At 39.7% G+C, this 16,631-nt stretch overlaps 1 long non-coding RNA gene across 10 annotated transcripts in view; it reads right to left on the reverse strand.

Moving 5' to 3' along the window:
- Positions 1-476: 476 nt before the first annotated feature.
- Positions 477-16,631, reverse strand: part of LOC112992084 (uncharacterized) — a 73,102-nt gene continuing 56,947 nt past the window's right edge. For 7 of the 10 annotated variants that reach the window (XR_010385974.1, XR_010385975.1, XR_010385973.1 and 4 more), the window contains 6 exons: positions 15,915-15,957; positions 9,694-9,729; positions 8,337-8,440; positions 5,371-8,250; positions 4,718-4,763; positions 477-3,203 (listed from right to left, as the gene is read on the reverse strand). This is a non-coding gene — a long non-coding RNA (uncharacterized LOC112992084). Of the gene's footprint in view, positions 3,204-4,717; positions 4,764-5,370; positions 8,251-8,336; positions 8,441-9,693; positions 9,730-15,177; positions 15,958-16,631 lie in introns of those variants that run through there. The other 3 variants (XR_010385968.1, XR_010385967.1, XR_010385970.1) reach the window with 3 other exon arrangements.

Below are 16,631 nucleotides of genomic sequence, written 5' to 3' on the forward strand. Positions count from 1 at the left end.
AACGCCTGGCTGCTTTACTCCTGCTGAAGTTATTGATAAAAACATGCAAAATAACTCGAACTCCAACACTGCAATCCACATCTGCTTCCGCTAAAATAAAAACCTCTCTAGGAATCAATGAGGCGCACATAGAGGGTGTAATTAAATCCCTATGCCATTTCCTTTGAAACTGTCAAACCGCAGTTCTTATCTTGTATTCATTCACCCCAAGTGGTGGTGTGGTAATTTTAGCAGGGGTGTACTTAAGCAATAAGACAGGACAGCATGACAGTCATGCTGAGATTGCACTGTATATTGAATTGTTAGTTTGAAAACTGAAGACCAGGGACACCAGACAGTCAATAAGTTCTCTTGCATGTTTAAGAAATACTGAAGTGTCTAATGGAGATTATAAATTAATCTTGTGTGTCGATGGTCTGCAAAGAAGCTGAAGTCACAGAGAAGAATGAAATTGAATAACATGAGGTTAATTTATTTTATGCCAACATAAGAACTTCAAAACACAAGCAGGAATGACTGTACCAGCTCACCTAGCCCATTGCCTACTCCCATCAGTGACAGGAAACAGATGTCTCCAGACAGGCTATCAGAAAAGATGAGTACGTGGTTAGGGTTTCCCTGAATGTTCTTCCAATCTCCAACAGGTTGTGATTCAAAGATCTCCTGATTCAGAAATAATGTCCTTGCAATTAATAGCTGTAGCCCTAAACCCCCTTACAATACATGAATATAATATAAATGGTCTTAAACATCCATTTGTGATAAAAGATATCATCAACATTTTAAGATAATTCAGATGTATTTTTACTTCTAATCTAGAAAAGGCATTAGAATCACATGTCCCCTTCTTCATTGGAGCTTTTGAGGAACATAACTGTGTTGATTGCGTTCCATGATTTTACCACTGATTTATATTCACATCACCACATTGCTTTTTAAATGAATTTAAAGTTAGGAGATAGTGGAAGTATTTGCTTCATTTTTTTCTTTTACAGAAGGATTGTTTATTGTTTTCCTATGCAATATAAACACTCAGCCTGTGTCCTTTACTGTCTTCCACAAGTAAGCAGACATGGATATAACTAATTTTTGAAGCAGTAGAAGCACAGATTCCTTTACTTGTTTCTCATGAATCCACCATGTGTCTCTTCAGGACAACCTGCTACTATTCATTGTCTTGTTCTGGATTGTTTGTTCTACAATTTCAGCAAGTACTTTTGCAGCAATCTGTATATACCTGTGAACCAGTTTCTTATAAGATCAAGAGGCCATTAATTGAAATGTATTAAATACTATTCAAAGGCTATTGTCACCTATTTTGAATGTTCTTAGAGCACCATATGAAGTAACCAGTAAATTGTCTAACCATGTGCATGACCTGTAAAGCAATACACTAAGGATTTAAAAATTTGTTTCTGCATATTTTACTGTGACAGCAAAAACTTGGAACTTAATACTAGAGAGACACCCTATACTGTAGAACTCTTAGGACTGGCAAGCCTGGAATTTTCTATTTTGCTGTGCCTGTTTAAGTCACTGCATAATTTCTGCCTCAGTTTCCTGCTGTGTAAAATGATGTTAATACTACTTTTTACCAACCTTAGAAGAATGTTGTATGGGTTCCTTATTGTATATATGATGCTTTGAAAGCCTGATTTAAGACTAAATAAATACTATTTAGCTATTATACAGATACAAATAAGTAGATTTGTCTTGGAAAACATAAGTAGATATCCTTGGAAATTCTGACCGAATAAAGAAAAAGGAGAAAAAAATGCCCTACTATTTAGGCTGAGAAACACATTTTGTGTATGTATACAGGGGCTTTTTAGAAGCATTAGACCATGAGAGTTTTAAGTTTTGAGAGTCTTACTCTACTTCTGCTGTTAAAGTCAATAACTGATTTCAATGTCAACATATTATTGAGGATTTTTGAGAGTTCAGCTTTGAAAAATAGAAACTAATTGAACTCCTTATAGGGAGAAAATAGTAAGTCTGCAATTGTACTGTAATCTCACATAAGGTTCAGAGTATAGTTCACTGCGTCACGTGGAATCCCACTGCAAGGGGGCATTTGCTAACATATTCTACTGCGTATCGGCCCTATTTGGTGTATTTTACATACCTTCTTTTACTAAGGAAGATTCATGTATAAATGTGGAATCAAACTCACCTTCTGCTGCTTTGTACTGTTCCAAGGACTTAACAGCATGACTGTATTAAGCTGAATTTGGCAAACACAGTATTAGTAATGTCTTAAAAATCAATGAGCCTAGTACGATGTAAGCTGGTTAATGATTAAAAATAATTAGTTATGCAATTAGTTTCTGTTTGCATGAAATGCATTTAAACTATATGCAGATCTCAGCCTTTTAGATTAGATAACACCTGAATTATCTAGAGAGAGAAAAAATAATGCAAAACTTGTTAAGAGCTCTGTTCTTTTAATGAGAATGCTGTTGAGTACTGAAATATTCTTGATGTGCTACTTTACTTCTGGCAGAAAAACACAGCTTTTTGGCTGAATTCCCAAATATTAAGTTAGAAAACACTTGACGTTGTGTGTGACTGGACTCAGTTATGGCACAGTATAAAAGTATTCAAGTACTTATTTTTAGGTTTGCAATATTAATAAGGTAGCAACTTTTTTCAGCGTGGACAGCAAATACCTGTGCAGTCTAGAAGGACTCCTGTAGGAGTATCTAGACTGCATATAGAAAGCACAGTTCCTTCTGATATAGTGACAGTTCCAATAAATAAAGTGAGTAATTACAAATTAAACTGTTTGGCACAGTTTCAAAAGGCCAAATACTGAGTTATGAGCATCCGAGAGCAGAGTTTGATCTTCAGAATAATTATAAGGATTCCCGATATCCACTCAGTTAAAAATAAATGAAAGGAATATTCTACAAAAAGACAACAAGAGCAACCAATAATTACTGTGATAATTCTGTTCTAGTCGACATCTCATTCTTTAGGACGTCACTCTCTAACTTCAGACACTGAGTAATATTACAGAGCAGCATCAAATATATAGCTGTTTCAGATGTATTGCAAGGTGCAAAGCAAAGAGAAGGGAACACTGGTTCAGTTAAAAACACTAAATTTAATTCCAGGTGCTGCTGATGTTTCTCTTCATCCTTTTCACCCTTATTCTGGTGTCATCAGGGACTGGAAACATTGTGGAAGCAGCTGCTTAAGACCTGGAAGTTAGAAAGTGCTTCATGACATTCAACAGCAACCTCTTGGGACAACTGAACAAAATTATTTTTAGTGTCCCTTCACTGAGAGGCTGCGGTACATGTGCAGGACCGTGATGGAAGCAGGATTAAAGTTAGGAAAATTAAGTGGGATCTCTAGCATTTATAAAGAAAAAATACTGCCTGGCCTAGATGCTAGTTTGACAGAGTTTTTCAGGTTATTAAGGCATTGTTAGAGTACCACCCCCTTTTTTTTTTTTTAATGTAATGTTTCCCCCTGAAAAAAAACAGTAAGCGCTGTTCGATACTGATGGCACAATATGAATGTATTTCTTGAACAACACTGATAGGTATTTCCCTGTCCATGTAAGGCTTAAACTCTATGAGCCAGAAGATATACTCGGTTCCCAGAGATGTTGCTGAGAGTCAAAAGTGCACCTTACCAGAGAGTTTACCACCACAGATTCCATCTTTTCAGGTCAATTGTAGGTTGTTTCACCATGCATTGATTTAAAGTATAAATGTCTGTAAGCTCTGACTTCTAATCGTGTAAGTGAATCAATGTCTTGGAGAGTACGGGCTCCCTTCTTTCTATATACCTTGGTTTCTATTAGCTGACTTTAAATGGGTATAATGATCACAGGGCAAAGCATGAAATATTGAGCCACAGATACTTAAACTATAGGTGTCCCTTCCCTCACAGGATAAGAAATATTTACCTCAGCTATATTACCTCACACCTATCTGTTTTATGCAATCAATCACTTTGAAATAATTCCTTTCAAAAAAAATAAATTTCTAGTCTCTGCAGCTGTTTACTAGTTAGCCCCAGCTCTAACTGTAGCAGTACTTGGGATGCTGAACATCCTACAGACACTTTTTAGTTTCCACATCAGGTAGTAATGGCTTTTTAAAGGAAGTACTACATACGCTGTTCCTAAAAAATAAAGGATGTATGTGACTCTGGTGGGAGGAATGTTTATTTTACGTTCAAGTTTCTGTGATCACTCACTCCAAATTCTTCTGCTTGTCAGTGAGGTGGTAATACAAGAAAAGAAAACACATACACTTCAGAGAGAAAAATATATGCGTGTTTGTCTGCTTACTATACGTGGCAAGTTCACCTGCTCATGTCATGGACTGGCCAAACATAAAGTTTGAATCTTACTGCTTCGTATGCTTCTTTACCCTAATGTGAAGGATTTATGGGCATGTCCCATTGTTTCCTTTGCTTCAGAAACATACTGAAAGAACAATGATGCTGGTTTTCAGATGTTTGGAGGAAGTACTGCATGCCTGGCATCCGATTCCCCTGAGGATTTGATGCGCATTTGTTTTAATGCTGCTAGTGTGTTCCTCATTATCTTAGATGCTCTACACTGAAAGGAGAAACTTGTTTCATGTCTTTCAGGGACAACATAAATCTTGTATCTCCCAGAATATTATCCATTTACAAGCTGAAGTTGAAGGGAGGAGAAAAGAGCAGAACGGACAGAATGGTGGAGGAGCAAACGTACCCTGCTGCAAACAGCTCCTGGCGGGTCCCCTTTGCTCACCGAGCTCCTGGAGAAAAAAAACGCAGCTTACACCTTTGCGAAGAAAGAACAAAAAAGTGTTCTCTTTCCCTTCTTCCCCATCTAGAAATAAGTCATTCTAAAATTCTTGAGGTATTTATCCACTGGAAAAAAAAAATCCTACGTCTCTAGCAGCAGTTCACTGTCAGACGTCCTTGGCTGGAGGCCTGGAGTTTTGCCACAAGCTGACACATAAAGTTGCGCACAGAGCACAAAAGCCACTGCTGCGCGCTGCAGCAGCTGGGCTGTAACATCCGCCTCTCATTGTAATAACACTTCATTAAAAAACATAGAAAATGCTCAAAATATTTCCATGCCTCACAGCCTGTATCTGGTAAACTGATTAGAAAATTAAATGATCTGTTTTCTTCAGGTTTTTTGGATTAAATATCCATCATAAAGTGTGCAAGAATCACTTGAGTGACATTCAGATCCCCAGTTCAGTGCATGAAGCATAATTTAGTGTGATAGTTATGAACAGTGACACTGCTGCATGTTACAGCCTATATTTGAACAGATAGGAAATAAAAAGAAAAATACAGCTCATATTTTTTTTTCTTTTTCTTTAAAGATAAGTACAACATCAGATTACATACCGCAGCAATAGGAACTATGTGAGGACCTTCAATCCCCGTCATTGCTTGAGTCCACAGGATAAATGTGCTCGTCTAATGAGCTGGAACGTATCTCACCAGCAGCTGAGAATATAGGGTTAAATATCAGTCTACTGATAGTTCATACAGGCTAAAATCCTAACCTGACTGAAGTCGGTGGCAAAGGTCTCCCTGATGTTGATGGAGCCCCCCGCTTTCTAATAAGTAGCTTGCTGTGGATGAGGGGCCTCTGCCCTATTTTCTCCCAACACAGATGCTCTTAGAGCCTTTTAAAATATTGTCTAATGCAGCAGATTGAACTGCCTAAATCAATTCATTCAGCTCATTTTCTCCAATTGTTTAAGAGGTAGTTTAGAAAAGAACGTTAGGAAATATTTTTATTTGCTATTTTACCTAAATAAGATGTAAAAAAAAAAAAGCACGTCTTTAACCCACTATCAAGGACTAAAGGAAACAGTTGTGATAGGGACAGATCTCTTAAAAGGACTAAATCAAAAGTGACTTTAATGTGCAGTTCAGTTTGCCAAACAGAGTATAGCTGATCTTTCTAATTTAAGTCAGAAAGTCTTTTCTTAGTTACTGCTGAGATCTGCACATAAAAGATGTGCTGTTTTCTGAGGGGATGGAGAGACATGTACCTAAAGGTTGATATAATGATAGTCTTGAAAACTAAAATCTTCTGTTTCTAATGACAGGCAGTTACAATATTAGCTCCTGATGTCCCCATTACTTGGCCAATGACAGTCTTCAGGGTTGAACAGTAACGCAACGCCTACGCTGACTTGCCATGCAAACACAGCCTGGGGACCCGCCTCCGACTGGCTGAGGTAGCTCACTGAGTGAGGAGCCTTCTCGCTCACAGAGCAGGTATTGAAAAAACCTGCAGCTTCTCTGTCTCCAAAGACAGTTGCATAATTGTCTGTAATCACATTTCCATCAGTGATGTAAAGTTGATTTAATATTATCCTAGTTGTAGGAATAACAGTTATTTAGATTAAAACAGAGAGCCCAAAGCTTATTTTTTATTTTTCTCACTAAATGCGATACAATACTGGAGGAGGAAAACACCATGGAGTGATTGTGCAGCAGCTTACCCGACCCCATCTCGGTCCAGCGACCGGGTGCAGCTGTCCGTCTGCTCTCCCTAGGAGTCGGATCCTCCGCCAAACGCACGCCCCCGCAGAGGCGGTGCCCGGGGATGGCGGGGACGAAGGGCAACGGCTGCGAAGTCCCCGTGCCACTGTAGCTTACTTTGGGGCCAGAGCTGCTTGGTGACCATGGAGCCTTAACTGCCTACCTGAGAGCCTTTTTCCCTGGGAAGCTGAACCTGATCATCCTGGGGTGCCTGTGGGGCCTTTTGCATTCTCTCAAGTGAGTTCCCATGCAGGGTCTTCACGTGTCCCATTAATTAGAAAATGCTCTAAAAAGAACGGATAATTTTTGGATATTTATATTTTTGAGCCTCATGAGTCTATATAAGTAGAGCCCATAAGGTATATGTTACAATACCAGCTCTTTCTACAACAACAGTGTCTTCTTTTTAAGCACCGTAAACAGAGTATGACCAGAATACACTGGGACTGATTCCAGGCTCCCTTGAAAAAGTTTTGCTATCAAGGTGTTACACCTGATTGATAGAGGGGTAAACGAGTACAGGATACATCCCAGATCCTACATTCTATTTATGATAAATCTGTGTTGCATACAAATTGGCACAAGTATGAGGAAATATGAATATCTCAGCATCCTTCAGTGCCAAATACAGACATGATGCAACACAGTCATTTTCTCAATTCAACGTAACATACAATATGCCACTCTCCATTATGCTACAGCAACTGAAGTGTGCTGCAGGCCAATGAAAAATATCCCTAAAAATAGCTGTGCTGTTTCTGGGCAAAAGGAGAAGTATTCGACATTTCCTTGAAAATGTTCCCACCTGGATTTGCTGGAACAGCAACATGATCGTTCGGGTGACAGGAAGCTCTCTGGTAAGGAGGTTCTCCTCAATATTACCCTGCTTTCCCGAAAGCACTGCAAACATGGCTTGTAGCGATTCTTTAAAATACTGTACATGAAAGCTGTATTAAACTGTTTAAGTGCTCCATTGTGAAGCACTGTATTAGGAGCTTTCTGCTGCTCAAGCAACTTATATTGTAATGGATTATAATAGTGTGCTATTCTCATAGAGATCATTTTACAAATACAACACAAAAGATTGTCACATGAGAATCTTCTAAATCGTATCAAGGAAAATAAACACCCACTGCAGAGGGACTTGCTTATTTTGCTAAGATATTTTATAGCATATTAGCATAAAAATACTACTTCTGCCTTTCAGGTTCACCCACAGCACTGCTTAAGAGCATTAGATGTGTTACAAATACAAATGACTTTGGCAGCATGATAATTTGTTAATGCATATTTGCAAACTTTGTATGCTCTTCTTCAGCCCTGATGTACAACCTGTATAACTTAAAGAATTTTGCATAATTGAATGAGGGGGGTGGGGGAAAAAAGTCCCATTAGCTCTTCCACTTCACATCCATGACACTGGCACACAGGCCCCAGACACTTATTAGCAAAGCATGCCCTGCTTGGCCTTGCTTCCTCAGAAGCTGCTGGAGGTCCCAAAGAGGCATATCCAGGAGGTGGCTGTTTTTGCTGACGGATCTGCATGGGACTGCAGGGGTGATCATATCTTCACTCCCCAGTAACTCTGTTATCTGTCCTAGGACAGCTCTAACCCACAACTCCTTCCTTCCTTTCTTTGTAATCATCCTTGCAACAGTTCTGCTGAGAGCTGGTCTCCCCTTTTTCATGGCTAGGACCCAAAGGTACAGCCTGGTTTGACGTGACGACCTGCAAATAACAGCAAAGAGTCTTGGTTTTCAGTTGGATTCTCTTTCACATTCAGATAGTTTGACTGCAGAATGTAAAAGACTTACATGAGATTAACGCTGAAAATTTCCATTTTTATGATATTTTTAGATTATATTTCATTTTCCAGGCTGCAGTTGGCTTGAACCAGAGCCACAATGCTTATGACGCTCTAAACACAAAAAGGAATTACAAAATGTGACAATTCCTAAAATGTGTTTCTTGTTGTATAACAAATTCCTAGTGTTGTAGATTAAACTAGAGAGAACAGGAGCCATAACATGGGGATTATACAGAATTTCACTTTGTTCTTCGACAAACAGTTAATGCATGCCTTGTTCTAGTCAGTAAGTATCAAAGATACTTTATAACTACATAACACATAGCTTAGCTGATTGGAAATTGCAGGCATATACTAATCAAAGAAAGATTTTTCTACTCCGCTTAGTGAAAGCCAATTACACAGAAGTGTGAGGTACTCCTTTCCCTCATCTGCTCCACAGAAAGCGCAGAACTACAGGCAAAATACCCTGCAGTTTTACCAACTTTGTTCTTTTCTATTCAGCATTCCTCCAGCTAGTTCATCCTAAGAAAGCTACTTACACGCCTCAAAAAACACAATTGAAACGCTTTATCATAAGCACATTTTCTGTGCTAGTTCCTTAAAACCACACCTTGCCCAAGTTCCTATGTGTGTTTTATACTCAAAAATCTGTTAACAAGAAATTGGATCAAGAATTGGAAATCACACATTTTCTTATTACAAAACCAGCCATTTCTGTTTAATTGACAGAAGCATAAATAGGTAGGAAAGCTCACATATAAAAGAATTCAGTGAAAGGAAGGAGACCAGGTACACTTAGGCTTTTGAAATCTTAGTGGAATTCACTTTAAAGCACAGATTGACATTGGACAATAGCTGAAAAGCTAGAACAGTGCACTGTCCTGCTGTTTCTTTAAAAACAGATCAATTAAGAAATATGAATCTGTGCTTGTTGTATACCATGGTGCAAAATGTCACGAAACAATTTTTATTGCATGTGGTAATTTAATGCCCACATGCTACTACCAACATTGAGCCCCTTTTTGCAGCTGCTGCTCATGGAGTCGCGCACAGACCCTGCCCTACGGACTTGTAAGTACCTCTGTGCATGCTTGCGCATGGGTGGAGTCTTCTGCCCACTGAGACTGGCACTAAGTGCCGTATGGGTGCTGCCATGAAACAGTCATCAGAGTCTAAATCTACTGAATCAAACAATTGATGCTGAAATTTGTATTAAATGAATATGAGTGCGTTGTCTATTGTCTTTGACTACAGGATCTTTGGGGCTGGAACTGTCTTTTTGGTGCTTAACAGTCATATTGGCTCAAATGAATCTCTAGCTTGTGAGTATTTGCATTTATAATAATAATAATATAGCTCACCACCTGCCAAGAGCACCTGGATTCTCAATCTTATACCTGTGAAATGAAACAAAGAACAACAGAATGTGACTGCAATAGGTGAATGTCAAACAGTAATGTTTTAGGTGTTTATAATGTCTACTGAATGGGCAGGGACTGAATTAATAGAACCCCAAATTAGCTAATTTAGATAAGAAAACAAACCGTTATGAGCATTTTTAAACTTTTTCTTTTCAAGTCCAAGAAAACTCAGGCCGACGTGAAATGAGATGGAAGGCTTATTCCCATTTTCCCGTGACAATTCAATCAAGAACATAGGTTTGATTTACTTTTTTTTTTAAGCCTTTAATTAGGTGGCATATGTGTGCATTTTCTCTAGCAGATTGACTTCCCCCTCTGTCTTTAAAGGCAATCCTTGCTGAGAAAATTCCTTAGGCAGAAATATCTGGCTTCTTGGTGAATGCCACAGGACAGTATGAGCAGCGCTGGAGTTGGTCTGACCTGTGGTTAGGCTGTTGATGGACTGTCTGGGATAAAGCTGGCCACCCATCTAGTTTTGGATCTGAGTGCGAGTTTTGTGGGTGCCTCGCTGCCCTTGTGTTTTTGAAGGTTTGTTTGATTTCCACTGCCCTCCTATCGTGCTGATCTCTGAAGTTAAAAGGCAGCTCCACCTCGCATGTGCAGCATGCGGTGATAGAAAAGCAAAGCAAGTAGAGGGAGGGAAGGGAAAAGCTTTAAGCCTTTGAGGTGTCAGTGTAAACTGGCCTACAAGAAAAAAAGGAGGTGTACAAAGAAGCCTCACTAGGACAGAGAAAACTTTAAACCTCCAAGGCAGGCCGTCACCCTCAGTGCTATCTTGCCATCTAAGAAATTGCATCCAAGTGTTTGTTTTTGCAAAAGACACCCAAGCACTTCTTCCAAATGGAGAGCAGTGTTGTATTTTCCTGTAGACAGAATTGGTCTATGCAACCTCTACAGAATAAAGGGACTTTAGTTAGTTTATTCTGCGGAATCTCAAAGCTGTATTCTTTAAATATAGTCATTTATTCAATATATTATTTTAATAATGCAGCCTATGATACAAGTCATTGCATCTCCATAATATTTATATAAGGTAAGAAGTAACTGCTATTTGAAAGAAATATTTATATTTATTTTATATATTTGTATAAAATTGTATATATTTATGGTTTTGTTATTATTCCTCTTCTTAGTCCATCTACTCTCTTATTTTCCAGCAAGATTGAAATAGCCCAAAGACCAAATTTGGAGGCTATATTTTTCAAAATATTTAAGGGACTTAACTCTGGCTGATGTAAGTTACTGAGTTACCTCAGATACGTCTCAGCATATTTAAGAAATGGACATGTAGGTTCAATGTCTGCCAACAGTAGTGAGATTAACCTATGGTTACTGTATTATGCCATTCACATTTCCTTGCTGCTAACTTCATTCACTATCCCAGAATTTCATACATGGAAAAACTGGGAAATATGTATGTTCTTCAAGAATTTCTGGATGCTGGGATGTGTGGGCACCTGACAGCCCAGCTGGAGCAGAGCTGGAGCAATAGCGCCAGCAGGGTTACTGAACATGGACATATAGAAATCATAAGCAAATTGTCCGAGCTGCATGGACAGACAACTTCTGCTCTACCTGCGGAGTGAATGCAGTCCTCCCAGGAGTGGATTTATTGCACCTGCACAAATCGTCTGCACAGAAACGTGAGCAGTGAGGTCAGTGCTTCTAGGCAGCCTGGGCCTCCTTCTGCATTTCCTGTATTTGGCATGTGCATAGAAATACATCCAAGCTTGCCCACATGCTTAGGTTTTATACAAAATGAGTAATCTCTACAGAGCACAACACACCTAAGATTTTACTCTCTGGTTTAGTCGGAGGAAAGAGAAAGATTCCTGATCCTTGATACGGGGTTGTCATGTATGGCCCAAGAGGAGCTGTAATGGCCTGAAACATGTCATTTCTCAGGCATCCTGAAATATCCCGTTGCTCTGGAGAGAGCTTCATGCATTTGTAGGTCAGAGTTAAGGGATACTTGAACTTGGCCCAATGATCAAATTTGGAGAGAACATACAACCTCGAAACAGAGTGAGAACTTATTTCTACACTATTAATTCTACAATCTCAAGAACATGCATTTGTTGTACTTAAAACAGGCTTTATAATTGGGCATTAAATTGGATATATATCTTTCTGCACATTGGACTTATCTGGGTACAACAATTTTAGTTTCTGTTGCACAAAGCAAACTCAGGAAACCAGAGAATGTAACATAGAAGGAAGAATTAAATTTGTGCTATACAGTTGTTAGGATGACACCAGACTGTGCTATTCCTGTGGGCATGTACTAATACCTTGCTTTATGAGTGACCTTAGTGCGTTTTACAGGAAAGTTTCCAGAATGTTTTTCTTAAATAGGTGTAACAATATCCAGTTTTGAGCAGATTCGACCAGAAAGTGTTATTCATGTATGCCTATTCCACTTTGGTTAAAGTCTAGGCTACTTTGTGCATTGAATAATGAGGAGATATTTCTTCAGGAGAAAGACAAGTTCTTGTTGCATACTAGCTGGTTTTCCATTGCAGAGGGTTCCTAAATCCAAACAATTTCCTGTACATTGCAGGATTTTTATGAGTAGTTACTGTGCATGTAAAAGTATTGGATAACAGAGTATGTTACTTTGCATTAGTAAAGCATTAGACCAGACATGCTGACACTATCTTGTGATTTATATAGCACCTCCAGCCCTTAGCTGATTTACAAAATTCAAACAAGATCAACAGAAAATTATCCTTGCTCAGACAACCCAAGAGCTGCATAAATTGACCACTGTGGCTGCCAACACTATGTAAATAACTTAGTTATTGGAATTGAGTTTACCAAAGCAAAACTAGTAAAAACACAATCAACCCAAAGTTAAAGTAAATACTGTTCCTTGTGTCTTGCCCTCAAGGCCTTCAAAATGAGCCATGTCAGTGAGCTCCAAAGCAGGAGTTTTGTGCTGTAAATGCCTGCCAACATTCCTGGAGAAATCCATCCCTGAAATTAGTCCCTGTGACAAAATAACAATTGTCCTTTTGTGGTTATTCTATGCCCTGGGAGACATGGTAGTAGAATGCTACATTTTGTAAAAGGAGCCGGTACAATAGGTTAGATGATTAGGTTTTAAAAACTCATGTCTTTCTGATTGGACTCTTGGTAAAGAAGTTTGCAGAACTCTTTAAGAAATATGATGGCATTAATCAGTTACTATTTCTTACATGACATTGCCAAAGACCACACAATTCAATCCTTTTGCTTTTAACCAGATCTGTTAGGCTGTGATCAGGATCTTATTGAAGTCAACAGAATTCAAGAGCTGTGAAAGTTAAGGATTCATTGGTTTAGATAATGAATCCCAATGGACTCTCTTTAGTACAGAATAACTTGATGTCTCATATAGATCATTATGATTTTCTCCATGAGATCTCCAGTCTGCTAATGTCTCCCTTGTCTTAAAGTCTGTTTTTGTTGTTTAAAGTAAATGATGTGCTGTATTGACAGTACAGCCTAGTATCAACAGTGACTCTTTGACCCAATATTAGGCAGAGTTCCCCTTTTCCTTGACCTGGTTGTTGCCAGTGCCACAAATCATACCCTGTTAGATTGATGATCTGGTTTTATTAATCATGCTCAGTATTTATGGGACCTGTACTGTTTAACGTCTTTATCAGTGGCCCAGAGGAAGTGCTGGCATACACTCTCATCAAGTTTGCAGATGACACCAAAGGAAGGGTATGGAGGAGGAACAAGTCCATATGCTCAAGGGCAGACAAACCTAGACAGGCTGGAGGACCAGGCCAGCAGGAACCATATGAAAGTCAGCAGAGACAAATGCAAAGTATTGCCCTGGGCAGAAGGATCCCCCTGTGGGGGGCTGGAACTGGGAGCTGGGGAGCAGCTCTGTGGGAAAGGCCCTGGGGGTCCTGGCAGACAGCGAGCTGAGTGTGAGCCCACAGGGTGCCTGGGGCCAGCGAAGGCCAACAGCATCCCCGGCTGTATCAGCAGAAGCACAGCCAGCAGATTGGAGAAGGGGCCGTCCCCCTCAAATCAGCTTTCATTAGACCTCATTTAGATACTGCATCCAGTTTTGGGCCCCCCAGTACTGGAAAGACATTGATAAACTGGAGCAAGTTCGGAGGAGGGCCACCAAGCTGGTTGGGGGCTGGAGCACTTGCCCTGTGTGGAGAGGCTGCAGGGCCGGGGCTTGCCCAGCTGGGGAAGGGGTGGCTGTGGTGGGGGCTCACGGCAGCCCCCAGTGCCCACAGGGAGGTTATGGAGAAGACAGAGCTGGGCTCTTCACAGTGATGTGTGGCGGGAGGACAAGAGACAATGGGCATAAGTTGAAACAAGAGAGGTTTGGACGGCATATGAGAAGAAACTTTTTCCCCATGAGGACACTCAAGCAGTGGGACGCGTTGCCCAGAGAGGCTGTGTGTCTCCATGCTTGGAGTTTTCAAAGATGTGGCTGGACAAAGCCCTGAGCAGCCTGGTCTGATCTGAGCACTGACCCTGCTGTTAGCAGGAGGTTGGATTAGAGACCCCAGACATCCCTTCCAACCTGAATTAGCCTATGCCTCTGTGCCTGAATGCTCGGTACTCCAGAAGTTCTAATCTTTGGCTGGTCATTTGTTTTGAGGTTGCTTTTCATATTGCTCTATGAGATATAATTTGTTTTTATGCTGCTGTGATGTGTGCCGAGTGCTTTGGGATGAGAAGAATAACAAGGGTGACTGTGCTTGAGTTGTTGAGCCTCTTCTGTTACCCTTAGTCCTGATTATGTGCTTGGTACTTCTGATGGGGAATGTGTGCATAATGCAAATCTACAAATCACTGAATCCTGACAGTACTGAATCCTGTACTTCATTAGAATTTTAAATTGACCAGACCGATTTTCAGCAGTTTTCCAGTTTTTGAAGACTGAACACAAAAATCTTACTATTCCTTGTAGCACAGACTGATGAGAAAGTATTGCAAAAACACCGTTCATGTTACACAGGGACTCCACCATTGGATAGGGTCTCTTATTTGTACATTCAAAATGGTCTGAAACCCCTTTTCTTCTGAAAACTGAGAAAAATATATCTTTAATAGAGTACTGAACTGTCTTGTGAAAATGTCCCTCACTAGTGTCTTGGAAAGTGTCCTTTCATCTCACACAGTTACTTCTCACCACCAAGCCTCCAGACCCAGTGGTTGTGCTGGGAGGACAGTGACTTCTGTGTGGTCTTGTCCCACCTACCCTGTGGTATCTAGACATTATTCAGAGAGGCAGCTGTCTATGATTACAGATCTTTCTAATGTCATGGGTCACATCACCAGGAAAGTGGGAAGGTTCAGGATGACAAACTAAAAGTAGTCTGTCACTGTCAGCTCCATAGGATCAAAGAAAAAACAAACTGTATCTGTTTTGGCAAATGGTGAAAGAAAGAGGAAAAGCACAGGCTGTTAGGTTAACGTAGAAAGACAAGATTGACCTCTACGATCTAGATTAGTTTATTTTGCTGTGGTATTTTGCATGCTGAAATCACTTTTGTCAGAGAACCTCAAAGCACTCTACAAACAAAGTAATTACGAGTTGTAACACCTCTGTAAGATACGATTACAGTCATCCTGTAACAGCGAGACCCACAGAAAGATGTTAGGTCACTCAGGTGAGGCAGTGGTGAATAGGTAAAAAGGGAATGTAAAAGTGCTGTGATTTTGGTAACCACTAGACATACAGTCGCAATGGCGTGAACAGCTTACGGTCACCATGACAGTGCTGCAGACAGGAAGGACCTGAGACCCAGTCTAGGGGATACAAGTGCATGAGTCACGCAAAACTGAAACGAAGTTTAATATTGGTAAAGAAGTCTGGAATATGATGATCTCTGTCTAAGGCTTGCAAATATTTTCAGTTAAGATGAGGAACTCCTGGAATTAGTTTTCAAGCAACCAGCAGACTTTTAAAGTGGTATTTATGGTACTCTTAAAAAATTAAATTGAAAACTGAAGTAAATGTTTTCCCTTTGTCTCCTCTAACCTGCATGAGCAATATGCACACTACATCTGCTTCAGCAATCTCATGCATGTGATCACCGATGACTGCTATTGCCCAGTGTTAATCAAGAGCAGTGATTTTAGCTTTCGCAATACAATCAGTTCTTGTTCTCAGTTTCTAAGGGTTCATAATTCAATCTTACTGTCATTTCTTTCCTCTTCCATGCTCTTTCATGAAAGCTAAACCTGAAAGAAAGAAACCAGAGTCATTAACTGTTGGAAACTTTAATGTGCTACAAAACCAGAATTAGAAGTGATAATGAAATTTCCACTGCTGAAAGCAGACTTTGCTAACTGATGTATGTAGTGAGAAAGGTGGCCATATAACCAATAAAAATAAGAACCATGTTCATTTTTAATACACCTCATTCATCTTTGCTTGAATTGGCAGAACACCAAATTAGACTTTAAGTTAAGATGTTCCTTTTAATTTTCAGTAATTAAAATAAATATATGTTTAACCATTTCCATTAGACTCTATTAAAATCAGTATTTTTGATGAAGTATCTTCCAGAAAAAATGCCTACCAAACCGAATAACATTTGTAAAGCACTCTGGAGAGAATAAAATGAATTAGTCATGAAAATCCAGGGTTCAATTCTGCAAAAGCAACTCAGTGGTAAATAACTTTACTTCCATGAATAGACCCAGTTGTTACTAAATGAGATTTTTCCCTAGGAGCTAAGTAACGATGAGCAGGGACAACTTAAGTTGGGAAGCTGATAAGATTAGCATTCCTGGCTATCTCTCTCATCCCTGCTGTATAATCAGCAGGGCTAGAAATCAGGCAGCTTCAGAAGTTCGCAAAGCAGCCTTGATTCATAGGCCAGCAACACAGATTCTTGCAACTATAAACTCTT

The sequence above is a fragment of the Dromaius novaehollandiae genome, chromosome Z (assembly GCF_036370855.1).
Source record: "Dromaius novaehollandiae isolate bDroNov1 chromosome Z, bDroNov1.hap1, whole genome shotgun sequence".
Classification (NCBI taxonomy): Eukaryota; Metazoa; Chordata; class Aves; order Casuariiformes; family Dromaiidae; genus Dromaius; species Dromaius novaehollandiae.